The 12,445-nt window shown below is 33.6% G+C and overlaps 1 protein-coding gene across 2 annotated transcripts in view; it reads right to left on the bottom strand.

The window, feature by feature from the left end:
- SLC9A9 (solute carrier family 9 member A9) overlaps positions 1 to 12,445 on the bottom strand; it is a 766,376-nt gene that overhangs the window by 740,681 nt on the left and 13,250 nt on the right. For both annotated transcript variants that reach the window (XM_042954872.1, XM_042954873.1), the window contains exon 4: positions 6,421 to 6,513. The gene's annotated coding sequence lies outside the window, so the exon portion shown is untranslated. The remainder of the gene's footprint in view (positions 1 to 6,420; positions 6,514 to 12,445) is intronic.

Below are 12,445 nucleotides of genomic sequence, written 5' to 3'. Positions count from 1 at the left end.
CTGTTGGTCCAGATGTTTGAGTTTCAAAAGGAAGAATGCTTCTAGGAGACACAGGGAGAATACCACGTGAAGACAGAGTAATGCATCTGCAAGCCAAAGAATGCCAAAATTTGTTGGCAAACTACCAAAAGCTAGAATGATGTAATAGGGAGTATTGCCCTACAGGCCTCAGAGGAGCATAGGCCTGTAGACACCTGATTTTAGACTTTTAGCCTCCAGAACTTGAGACAATAGATTTTGGCTTCCTTTTTTTAAGCCACCTAAGCTTGAGAAAAGTAATACAAATACTATTTTAATAAATCCTTTGCATTTAACAAGGCCCAGTATTTGTTTAGGGATTTACTATTTTCTAGGAACTATTAGCTAATGGACTGTGTCTCCTGTTTTTCAGAAGCAGTTAAGGAGAAACAAGAAGGATAATTGTCAAGATGTAGCACAGTCTTTAAGTGAAAAAAATGTTTATGCTCTTCATAATAAAGCACCTTTTTATTTTCACTTTCGGAGAACAATAGGGTATTTTAGACATGGGAATAACATTGGCAAGTAGACTTGGAGAATATGAGCCAGTTTTTTAAGTGTAACAGAGGATGAATTAACATTCATTGATGTACTTTTAAACTTCACCAGAATCAAGGGTCTAAAAGACAAGGGAGGCCATTATGTTGCCCAAACTTCTAAAGTAATATTTGATTTCAGCCAAGGAAGTACAACACTACAGACAGATAGGGGAGGGGAAGCAGGGGGAATTTAAATTATCTCATAAGGAAACATTTAAAGGAGTATAACATCCATCATTTTGTCAACAGTGATTGGGTAAGGCTGAGATTTTAGAAGTTCAACAGGACTTTGAAATCTAAAATGTGTTATTTTACTGCTCAAATACATTTTAATACATTGATACAATTCAACACTTTATCACTAGTTATAATCACCAGATAATCTGCAAAAAATATCTATGTCATAGCCAGAAATTCTTTAGATCTTGAAGAGAAAAACCAGAAAATTCCACTTTGTGTGCAAGAAAATCATGGAATTGCAGATGGGTTAAAGGGGAGATTTCAAAAGTGGTTCCAGGAGATAGTAACAAGATATATTTACTGATGAAAGTGGTAACTAAAAGTTGGCAACTAGTTTATAGTTAAAAGATCAGCTGCCAGAAGAACCCCAAATCATAATCTTATGTCAAGAGTTAGTACACAGTACAGAAAAAGAAATTATCTAGACAAAGGGATGTGATAGGAATGAGATCATTCGCATTAAATGGTTGGACTGACCTGAAAATATTAATAGTTGTACAAGGCTTTGATGATTCATAACCTCTACATGAAATAAAGTAGATTAATGAAAATGGATTTTATTATTGCCTTACCCAGGAATATTTCAACATTACCTCTCACCTGAAGTTTCAGGATGTCTGGTAGTTGGTATTTAAGTAGACATAGGCCCTGGAATGAGGAAATCACCACTGAAGATGTCACCTTCTGGTGTGCAGGGCCATACTCTCTAGAGGAATAAGTATAATCTATCAACTATATATTGATATTTTGAAAAGAGCAACTTAGTTCAGGCCATCTTCTATAGCCCCCTCAGATTTTATGTTAAGTCTTTCGACTTAAGAAAAAGTGATAAGACTGCATGAAACATTTTATTATCAGGCCTGGAAGTGGGTGTATCTTGTCCATCAAGTTACTTTGGCTAGAATCCTGTCACAAGACCATATCCATATTGCAGTCTGGGCTGGGAAAGATAGTGACCCCATGTGGAAGAGGAAATGGAATTGATAAGCATCTAGGAATTAGGAAAAAACTGATACATATAAACATACACATAAGTTGAAAAAACATCTATTTCCCCTTATTCAAAGCAGCATTAGTGACAACAGCCAAGACATAGAAACAAACCTAAGTGTCCATTGAAAGATGAATGGATAAAGAAGTTGTGGTGTATATATACAATGGAATATTATTCAGCCATAAGAAAGAGGAAATCGTGCCATCTGCAACAACATAAATGGACCTAAATGCACTATATTAAGAGAGGTAAGTCAGACAAAGATAAAGACCGTATTATCTCACTTATTTGTGGAATCTAAAAACAAAGAACACCAAATTCATAGAAGAGATCATAATGGTGGATACCAGAGACAGGGGTGAGGAGAGGGGAATTGGAAGAAGGTGGTCAAAAAGGTACAAACTTCTAGTTATCTTATATTTACCTTATATTTATCTTTACCATATAAAGTAATAATATGGATGTAATATACAGCATAATGACTATAGTTAACACTGCTGTATGGTATGTAGGAAAGTTGTTAAGAGAGTAGAACCTAGGAGTTCTCATCACAAGGAGACATTGTTTTTTTTCTTTTTCTTTTTCTTGTATATATATGAGATGGTGGATGTTAACTGCTGTGGCAATAATTTTATAACATATGTAAATCAAACCATCATGCTGTACACCTTAAACTTATACAGTGATATATGTCAATTATTTCTTAATACAACTGGGGGGAAAACATGCACAAATATCCCCTATTTTCATTTTGTGGGCACTTGCAGCTATGTCTATACCCAACTATTAATTTTTAACCTTTCTGGATTAGATTGGATCTCATTAATCTACAATTTATACTTGGGTTTTGCACTGTGGTTCAATCTAAGAGTTTTCTTTACTAGGTAAGTTTATTCCATATAAATTTATTGATCTGAGAGATATATTTGACTTAATTCTGTCAAATTATTTTATGTTTTCTTCTTTTACTTTTTAAATGTTTACTACAAGTTTTTGGTTTTTCTTTGGTTTACTTTTAAGCTTCTTTATTTTCTTTATAATAATTTAAGTGGTTTCCTTTCTAAAAGCAATATAATATATCCTCTAATCTTTATAGGTTTGAAATGTCTGTTAGCTTAAACTTGTGCAATAATTGGTTTAGTATCAAATTCTTAGGATGTTCTTACTTTTCCTGAGGAAATGTAAATACTGTTTCATAGCCTTCTAGCACTGATTGTTTCTGGGATGAATTTCTATATAATTTTCTCTTCATTTTTGGAAAAAGGTAAATTGTTGGGTTATTTCTTGACATTGACTTGTGTAAATTCCTTCTAAAATAAGATGTGTGAAACTGCTAATTCATTTTCTAAAGTGTTATATAATTTTTCAATCCCACCAGCATTGTTTGAGTTTCTGTTGTTTCACATCCTTACCCATACTTGGTATGTCTAATCCTTTTCATCTTGGCCATATTAAGGGTATACAGTCATTTGTTCTTTTGACTCTCAGTTTGCATTTTTCTGATGACTATTGATAATGAACATTTTTTCAGTATTTATTTACCACTTACATATTATTTACATATGATTTTTATAAAATATAATTACAATATAAATGTATTATATATTATGTACATTATATAATTATATACATATATAATTTAATAGATATATGTACATAATTTTTTTCCCAATCTATGGGTTGCTTTTTCATTTTCTTAATGGGATATTTAAAAGAGAAGTTATCTTGAGAAAATAACAAAGTAGGAGGCATCACACCCTTCCTGATTTCAAGCTATATTATAAAAGTATGGTAATCAAAATAATATGATACTAGCATTAAAACATATTGACCAATGGAGCAGAGTCAAGAACCAGAAACAAACCCATGCTTATATAGTCACCAAAATTTGACAAGAGGGCCAAGAATAGTCAATGGACAAAAGACAGTCTATTCAATAAATGGTGCTAGAAAAATTGTAGATATTCCCATATAAAATAATTAAACTAAACACCTGTTTTATACCTCTCAGGAAAATGAACTCAAAATGGATTAAAGACTTAAGTATTAAGGTTGGAAGTCAAATAACTCCTAGAAGAAAACACAGAAACAAAGTTTGAAATGGTCTCTGCAATTTTTTGCATATGACACCTACCTAAAGCACAAGTAACAAAGTCAAGAATAAAGAAGTGAGTCTACATCATACTAACAAGCTCTACACAGAAAACAAAAACAAAAACAACAAAAAAATTGACTAAAGTGAAAATGGGGGAAAATACTTGCAAACTTCAAGATAGGAAAAAAATACTTGTAAACTATATATCTGATAAGGAGCTAATATCCAAAAATATAAAAAAAACAATTCATACAACTCAATAGCAGAGCCCCCAAATAATACAATTAAAAAAATGGGCAAAGGATCTGAATAGACTTTTTCCAAAGAAGATATACAAATGACCAACAAGTACATGAAAAGGTGTTCAACATCACTAATCATCAGGGAAATGCAAATTAAAACCACAATATCACCTCACATCTGTTAGAATGGCCATAATAAAAGAGATAAGAGATAACAAATGCTCATAAGGATGTGGAGAAAAGGAAACACTTGTGCATGGTTGGTAGGATGGTAAATTGGTACAGCTACTATGGAAAACAGTAAGGAGGTTCCTCCAAAACTTAAAATTAGAACTACCATATATCTGAAGGAAATGAAAACACTATGTGAAAAAGATAATCTGCACCCCTATGCTAATTAATGATAGCATTATTTACAATAGCTAAGACATGGAAACAACCTAAGTCTCCATACATGGATGAATAGATACAAAAGTTGTGATATATTGCAACTACATGGATGGAACTGGAGGGTATTATGCTAAGTGAAGTTAGAGAAAGACAAAAATCATATGACTTCACTCATATGAGGACTTTAAGAGACAAAACAGATGAACATAAGGGAAGGGAAACAAAAATAATATAAAAACAGGGAGGGGGACAAAACAGAAGAGACTCATAAATATGGAGAACAAACTGAGGGTTACTGGAGGGGTTGTGGGAGAGGGGATGGGCTAAACGGGTAAGGGGCACTAAGGAATCTACTCCTGAAATCATTGTTGCACTATATGCTAATTTGGATGTAAATTTAAAAAAAATAAAGAATAAAGTTTTTTTTAAAAAGTTGTGGTATATACATACACACATACATACATATAAACACACACACACACACACATATATACAATGGAATATTATTCAAAATAAAAAAGAACAAAATCTTGCCATTTGGGAAAACACAAATCGACCTTGAGGACATTATGTTAAGTGAAATAAAGACAAATACTGTATGATCTCACTTATATGTGGAATCTAAAGGAAACAAAAAACAAAAAAAAAAATAGGGTGCCTGAGTGATTCAGTCAGTTAAGTGTCTGACTTCGGCTCATGTCATGATCTTGTGGTTCATGAGTTCGAGCCTGCTTCAGATTCTGTGTCTCATCCTCTCTCTGCCCTTCCCCTGCTCACTCACACACACACACACCCCCTCTCTCTCTCTCTCAAAAATAAACATTAAAAAAAAATTAGGGGCACCTGGGTGGCTCAGTTGGTTAAGCGTCCGACTTCAGCTCAGGTCATGATTTCATGGTCCGTGAGTTCAAGCCCCGCGTCGGGCTCTGGGCTGATGGCCCAGAGCCTGGAGCCTGCTTCCGATTCTGTGTCTCCCTCTCTCTCTGCCCCTCCCCCCGTTCATGCTGTCTCTCTCCGTCTCAAAAATAAATACATGTTAAAAAAAAATTAAAAAACCAAAACCAAAACAAACAAACAAACAAACAAAAAAACCCTCCAAACTCATTAAAAAAAAAAAAAGATCAGATGTGTGGTTACCAGAGGCAGTCGGTGGAGGAGGGTGGAATCTGATGAAGGTGATCAAAAGTTACAAACTTTCAATTATAAGATAAATAGTACTACAGATGCAATATACATGATGACTATAGTTAACACTGCTGTATGGTATGTTTGCAAGTTGTTAAGAGAATAAATTCTAGGAGTTCTCATCACACAGAATAAAACATTTTCTTTTTCATTTTTTTTGTATCTATATGAGGTGATAAACATTAAACTCATCGTGGTAATCTCTTCACAAATATGTAAGTCAAACCATGCTGTACACCTTAAATTTATACAATATTGTATGTCAATTATATCTCAATACTTGGAAAAAATAAAACAAAGATACTGTTTTAAAACCTAAAGTGATAACAATAACATTTATTAAATCCACTCCAAAAGGAACTAAGACTGTACCTGTGTCAGAACAAAAACAATATAATACAGATTTACACGTAGGGAATGGATAATAAAACAATCCTGAGTGGGAAGCATGGAAGAAAAGAAGAAAGGCAGTTATCACTATGGGATCTTTCAGCACCTCTAAAGCATCAAGCAATGAAAAACAATTCAGTAAGGATAAGCTGGATGAGCACTGTAAACCAACAACAGCTGATAATTAAGAAGAAACTGAAAAGGAGAAAAGGAGTAGGAAAGTCAGAATCATTAAATGATTTTTACAAAAGAATATGAGATTTTACGTTAGTCCTATGACATATAGCTGTTTTTCGCATCCTACCTTGGGATGAAGTGTGGCCTTACCTTGACAGATAAATTTAAAGACTGAAGAGATTTCCTGGCATTGAGCATCACTTCAGGATGTCAACAGAATCAGGATGATCTCCGCATCGATGCCTGAAATTTATGTATTCAAACAATTATATCTCAAATCCCACATGTTCACTCAATAATCTTAACTTTTTTTTTTTTTTTTTTAAATTTTAGAGAGCAAGCACGAGTAAGGGAGAGGGGCAGAGGAGAGAGAGAATCACAAACAGGTTTCATGCTCAGCACATGGCCTGACTCGAGGTTTGATCTCAGAACCATGGGATCATGACCAGAGCCGAAATCAAGAATCAGATGCTCAACTGACTGAGCCACCCAGGTGCCCCTCTCTCAATAACTTTATAATCAGTGCCCCAGTCACTTTATTTCCTTATTTTATTAAATAACTTATTAAACTATAAAATTGACAAAAAAACATTTTAAAAATTAAAGAGTTTTTAATTTTAATAAGTAAATTTATCATTTTTTGCTTTTATGATGGGGCTTTTGGCATGTTATCTCAAAAATCTTTCTCTATCCCAGTTCTGTAATAATTTTGCCTTGGTTTTCTTCTAGAAGTGTCACAAAGTTTTTGCCTTTATGTTCAGATCTCTGATCCATTTCAAGTTAAATGTCTGTATTTTTTTTGAAAGTTAAATCAATTTTACATTTCTAGAATAAATACTACTTGGTAATGATATATTATTTTTATGTTTTGCTGGATTAGATTTATAATATTTTGATAAAAATTTTTTCATCAATGTTCATGAGGGATATTGATCTGTAGTTTTGTTTCCTTGCAATGTCTCTGTCTGGTTTTAGGGTATTAGGACAATGTTGGCCTCCTAAAATGAGTCGGAAGTATTTCATTCCCACTGTTTCCTCAAATCTATATAACATTAATGTCATTTTTCTTTTAATATTTTCTTAAATTTACTAGTCCTTCCACGTGGGAGTGATGTTTTTTTGTTTTAGAGGTGGGGAGTTTTTAAATAATAAATTTCATTTTTTTTAATAGGAGAATTTTTCATATATTTATTTTTTCCCTGTGTCAATTTTGTTCAACTCTCTTAGACATTTTCAATTTTATCAATTTTAAGTAATCCATTTTCCCATGAAATATGTCCTTTTATTCTTTTAATGTATATAAGCTCTATAGAGTTTTCTCCTTTTACATTCCTATCTTTGGCAATTTTTGTCTTCATTTTTTTCTGATCAGCCTAGCAAGGGGTTTATCGATTTTATTGATCTTTGTTCAACTGATTTTTTTTAACTTATTATTTTGATTCATTATTCTATTCCTTATTTCATTCCTTCTACTTATGTTGGGCTTAATTTTTTTTACCTTTCTAAATAGAAGCTTAGGGGCGCCTTGGTGGCTTGGTCGGTTAAGCGTCCGACTTCGGCTCAGGTCATGATCTCTCGGTCCGTGAGTTTGAGCCCCACGTCGGGCTCTGTGCTGACAGCTCAGAGCCTGGAGCCTGTTTCAGGTTCTGTGTCTCCCTCTCTCTCTGCTCCTCCCCTGTTCATGCTCTGTCTCTCTCTGTCTCAAAAATAAATAAACGTTAAAAAAATTTTTTTAAATAAAAAAAAATAAAAAAAATAGAAGCTTAGATCATTGATTTTTTAATTATTTTTTAAAAATATCAATAATAATAGATATTAATATCATTTAAAAAATATTTGCACTTAAAAGCTATAAATTTCTCTGTAGGCATCACTTTAGCTGCCCCTACAAATTTTAATGTGTTACTCTCACTTTAATTCAAAAATAATTTCATTTCATTTCATTTCAATATTTGTTTTCTAATTCACTATGTTATTTATTCATTGAATCTGGGTTATTTAAAACTGTATAGTTTAATTTTCAAATATTTAGGTATTTATTTACAGATAAATTTTATTTTTTTTAAATTTTATTTCATTATGGTCAGAGAATAATGCTGTATGTTTTGGGTTATTTTACGTTTATTAGATTTTTTTTGTGGCTCAACATAAAATCTATTTGATGAATATTTCCCACGCACTCAAAATGAGTATGTATTTTTTGTTAAATGTAGTTTTCTATATTTCAATTTAGGTCAAACATGATGATATTGTTGTTCATGTCTTCTATAAACTTAGTGATTTTCTGTAAATTTCCTTTATCAGTTACTGAATTGTGTTGAAATCTTCAACCACAATTACAGATTAATTTAATTTTCCTTTCAGTTCTCTTAGTTTTGGTTTCACGCATTTTGAAACTCAGTTATTAGGTGAATACAGGTTTAGGATTTTTATGCCCTCTCAATGAATTGATCCTTTAATTATTATAAGATGACATTCTTTACTTTGGTAATATCATTTCACTTTAAATTTATTTTGTCTGATATTAATATAACCACTTTAGCTTTTTTACAACTAAAGACCTACCATTGTCTTTATATTCAAAGTGATTATACGCACACCATCAAGTTTGCCTTGCTTTTTCATCTAGCCTGAAAATCTGTCTTTAATTGGATTATTAGAACAGTTGTGTAGAACCAAATTTCTATCTGGCATTATTTTTATTCAGTCTAAAATAACTTCCTTAATCATTTCTGATAGTGCTGGATTGATACATTTTCTTAGCTTTGTCTGAAAATGTCTTTGTCTTCATTTTTGAAGGATATTTTAACTAGATATAGAATCTGATTATAGATTTTTTTTCTTTCTGTCAGTACTTTCAAGATGTTTTTTCCATCACCCTCCAGCTTATATTGTTTCTAATGAAAAGTCAATATTAATTATTATCTTATTAATTGCACTACAAGTAAAATGCTTTTTTTTTGTCTTGGGTTCATTTAAAAAATTTTTTGTCACTAATTTTCAACAATTTAAGTCTGTTGGTATGATTTTCCTGGTGTTTACTCTGTTGGGAACTATCTAGACTTCAGGCTGTTGGGAATATATGATTTTCTTCAAATTTGAAAAATATTTGACTGCTGTATCATCAAAAAATTTTCCATTCCCCTTCCTTCTGGGACACTATCTGTACTTATGTTAGATCACTCGATATTGTCCACACTCACAGAGTCAATGTGTTCATTTACTTTTGGCCCTTTTGTTCTTTGTTCTGTAAACAGTTTGTGGTTGTTTGCTACATCTTCAGTTCATTTATCTTTTTAAGTTTATTTATTTATTTTGAGAGAGAGAGAGAGAGCAGGGGAGGAGCAGAGAGAGAGAATCCTAAGCAGACTCCACACTGTCAGTGCAGAGCCCAATGCAGGGCTCAAACTCATGAACTGTGAGATCATGACCTGAGCTGAGATCAAGAGTCGGACACTTAACAAACTGAGCCACTAAGGTGTCCCAGTTCATTAATCTTTTATTTTAGTGTACAGTCAGCTATTAAGCTCACTGTTGTTTTTGGGTTTTGTTTTTCTTAATTTTGAATACATTTTTTACATTTAAATGTTTCATTTTAGTTCTTTTTTCATATCTTTCATTTGTCTCACTTTCATGTTTCCTCTCTTTAAAAATATTTATAATTAGTATTTTAAAGAATGTGTCTGCTAATTTCATCATCTATTATATTTATTTCTATTAATTAATTGCATTCCTAGTTATTAGTTGCTTTTTCCTGCATGTATAGTAATTTTTTATTGAATACTGAATATGAGTTTTATGTTACAGAGTCTGGATTTTAGTCTTTCTTTAAAGAATGCTGAGTTTTTTGAACTATTGGGACCTCATGAAGATAAAAAGCTTCTGCACTGCAAAGGAAACAATCAACAAAACTAAAAGGCAACCAACGGAATGGGAAAAGATATTTGCAAATGACAATCAGACAAAGGGCTAGTATCCAAAATCTATAAAGAACTCACCAAACTCCACACCCGAAAAACAAATAATCCAGTGAAGAAATGGGCAGAAAACATGAATAGACACTTCTCTAAAGAAGACATTCAGATGGCCAACAGGCACATGAAAAGATTCTCAACGTTGCTCTTCATCAGGGAAATACAAATCAAAACCACACTCAGATATCACCTCACGCCAGTCAGAATGGCCAAAATGAACAAATCAGGAGACTATAGATGCTGGAGAGGATGTGGAGAAACGGGAACCCTCTTGCACTGTTGGTGGGAATGCAAACTGGTGCAGCCATTCTGGAAAACAGTGTGGAGATTCCTCAAAAAATTAAAAATAGACCTACCCTATGACCCAGCAATAGCACTGCTAGGAATTTACCCAAGGGATACAGGAGTGTTGATGCATAGGGGCACTTGTACCCCAATGTTTATAGCAGCACTTTCAACAATAGCCAAATTATGGAAAGAGCCTAATGTCCATCAACTGATGAATGGATAAAGAAATTGTGGTTTATATACACAATGGAATATTATTTGGCAATGATAAAGAATGAAATATGGCCTTTTGTAGCAACATGGATGGAAGTGGAGAGTGTTATGCTAAGTGAAATAAGTCATACAAAGACAGACACCATATGTTTTCACTCTTATGTGGATCCTGAGAAACTTAACAGAAGACCATGGGGGAGGGGAAGGAAAAAAAAAGTTAGAGAGGGAGGGAACCAAACCATAAGAGACCCTTAAAAACTGAGAATAAACTGAGGGTTGGTGGGGCATGGGAGAGAGGGGAAAGTGGTGATGGGCATTGAGAAGGGCACCTACTGGGATGAGCACTGGGTGTTGTATGGAAATCAATTTGACAATAAATTGCACATTAAAAAAAAAGAATAAACATTAAAAAAATAAAATAAAAATAAAAAATGAAAAAAAATGCTGAGTTTTGCTGTGGCATTGTTATTTCATCCATTCAAGGTTTTTTAAAAAGCTTTGTTCAGCTGATGACAGAATATTCTTAATATGGCCAAATTTAGCCCTATTACTAAAACGGGACCATTTTGGGATCTCTACGGAATGCCTTGATTGCTCAACAATGTTTCTCCATTCTGGCTGCTCTAAATTCAAATTATTTCCCAGGTGTGTTCATGCTCTCCTTTCCTGCTCTGCAGTCTGTAAACTGCCTCCAGTTAGAAAGTGGAATGATTGAGAGGCGCCTAGGTGGTTCAGTTGGTTGGGCAACCGACTTCGGCTCAGGTCATGATCCCACAGTTTGTGAGTTTGAGCCCTGCGTGGGGCTCTGTACTGACAGCTCAGAGCCTGGAGCCTGCTTCTGATTCTGTGTCTCCCTCTCTCTCTGCCCCTCCCCCACTCATGCTCTGTCTCTCTCTGTCTGAGAAATAAACATTAAAAAAAAAATTAAAAAAAAAAGAAAGTGGAATGATTGAATAACTTATTTCATTTGTTTCCCTTCTCTCTAGGATCACACTCTTCTACTGCCTGTTTTTCAAAATCTGAACACAGTTCTTCCCCACATTTTGTCCAATTTTTTAGTTGTTTATGGTGGAAGCACTAGTGTAGTATTTTTTACTTGTTTTATTTATTGTCTTTTTATTATAAGATAAAATCACAGAAAAACACACAAAAGAAAATGTAGCTTAGTGAATTACTATAAGGGTAAATACCTGTCTTGTTTTAAATGTTTGTGTCCCCCTCCTTCAAAATTCTTAAATTGAAATCCTAATCCCCAAAGGTGATGGTATTAGTAGGTGGAGACTTTGGGTTAGTTCTCTTATAAGAGGTTCCAGAGAACTCCCTGGCCCTTTCTGCCTACTGATAATACAAGAAGTCTGTGACTAAGAAGAGGGCCCTACCCAAGCATGCCAGTGCTATGATCTTAGACTTCCAGGCTTCAGAACTGTGAGAAATAAATTTGTGTTGTTTATAAGCAACCCAGTCTGTGGTATTTTGTTATAGCTACCCTAATGGTCTAAGAGAATACCCTTATAACCACCATCCTGGTCAAGAAATAGAAATTGGTTAACCATCCCAGAAGCCTCTCTGTGTGCCCTTTTGCACAGATAGCCCCCTCCCACCCATATACACTATTGCAACTTTTATGACACTCATTTCCTTGTTGTTTTTACGGCTTTTAATGATCCAAGTGGACATCCCTAGACATTATAGTTTAGTCT

This window comes from Panthera leo, chromosome C2 (assembly GCF_018350215.1).
Source record: "Panthera leo isolate Ple1 chromosome C2, P.leo_Ple1_pat1.1, whole genome shotgun sequence".
Taxonomy (NCBI): domain Eukaryota; kingdom Metazoa; phylum Chordata; class Mammalia; order Carnivora; family Felidae; genus Panthera; species Panthera leo.
This window is presented reverse-complemented; position numbering and strand designations above follow the sequence as displayed.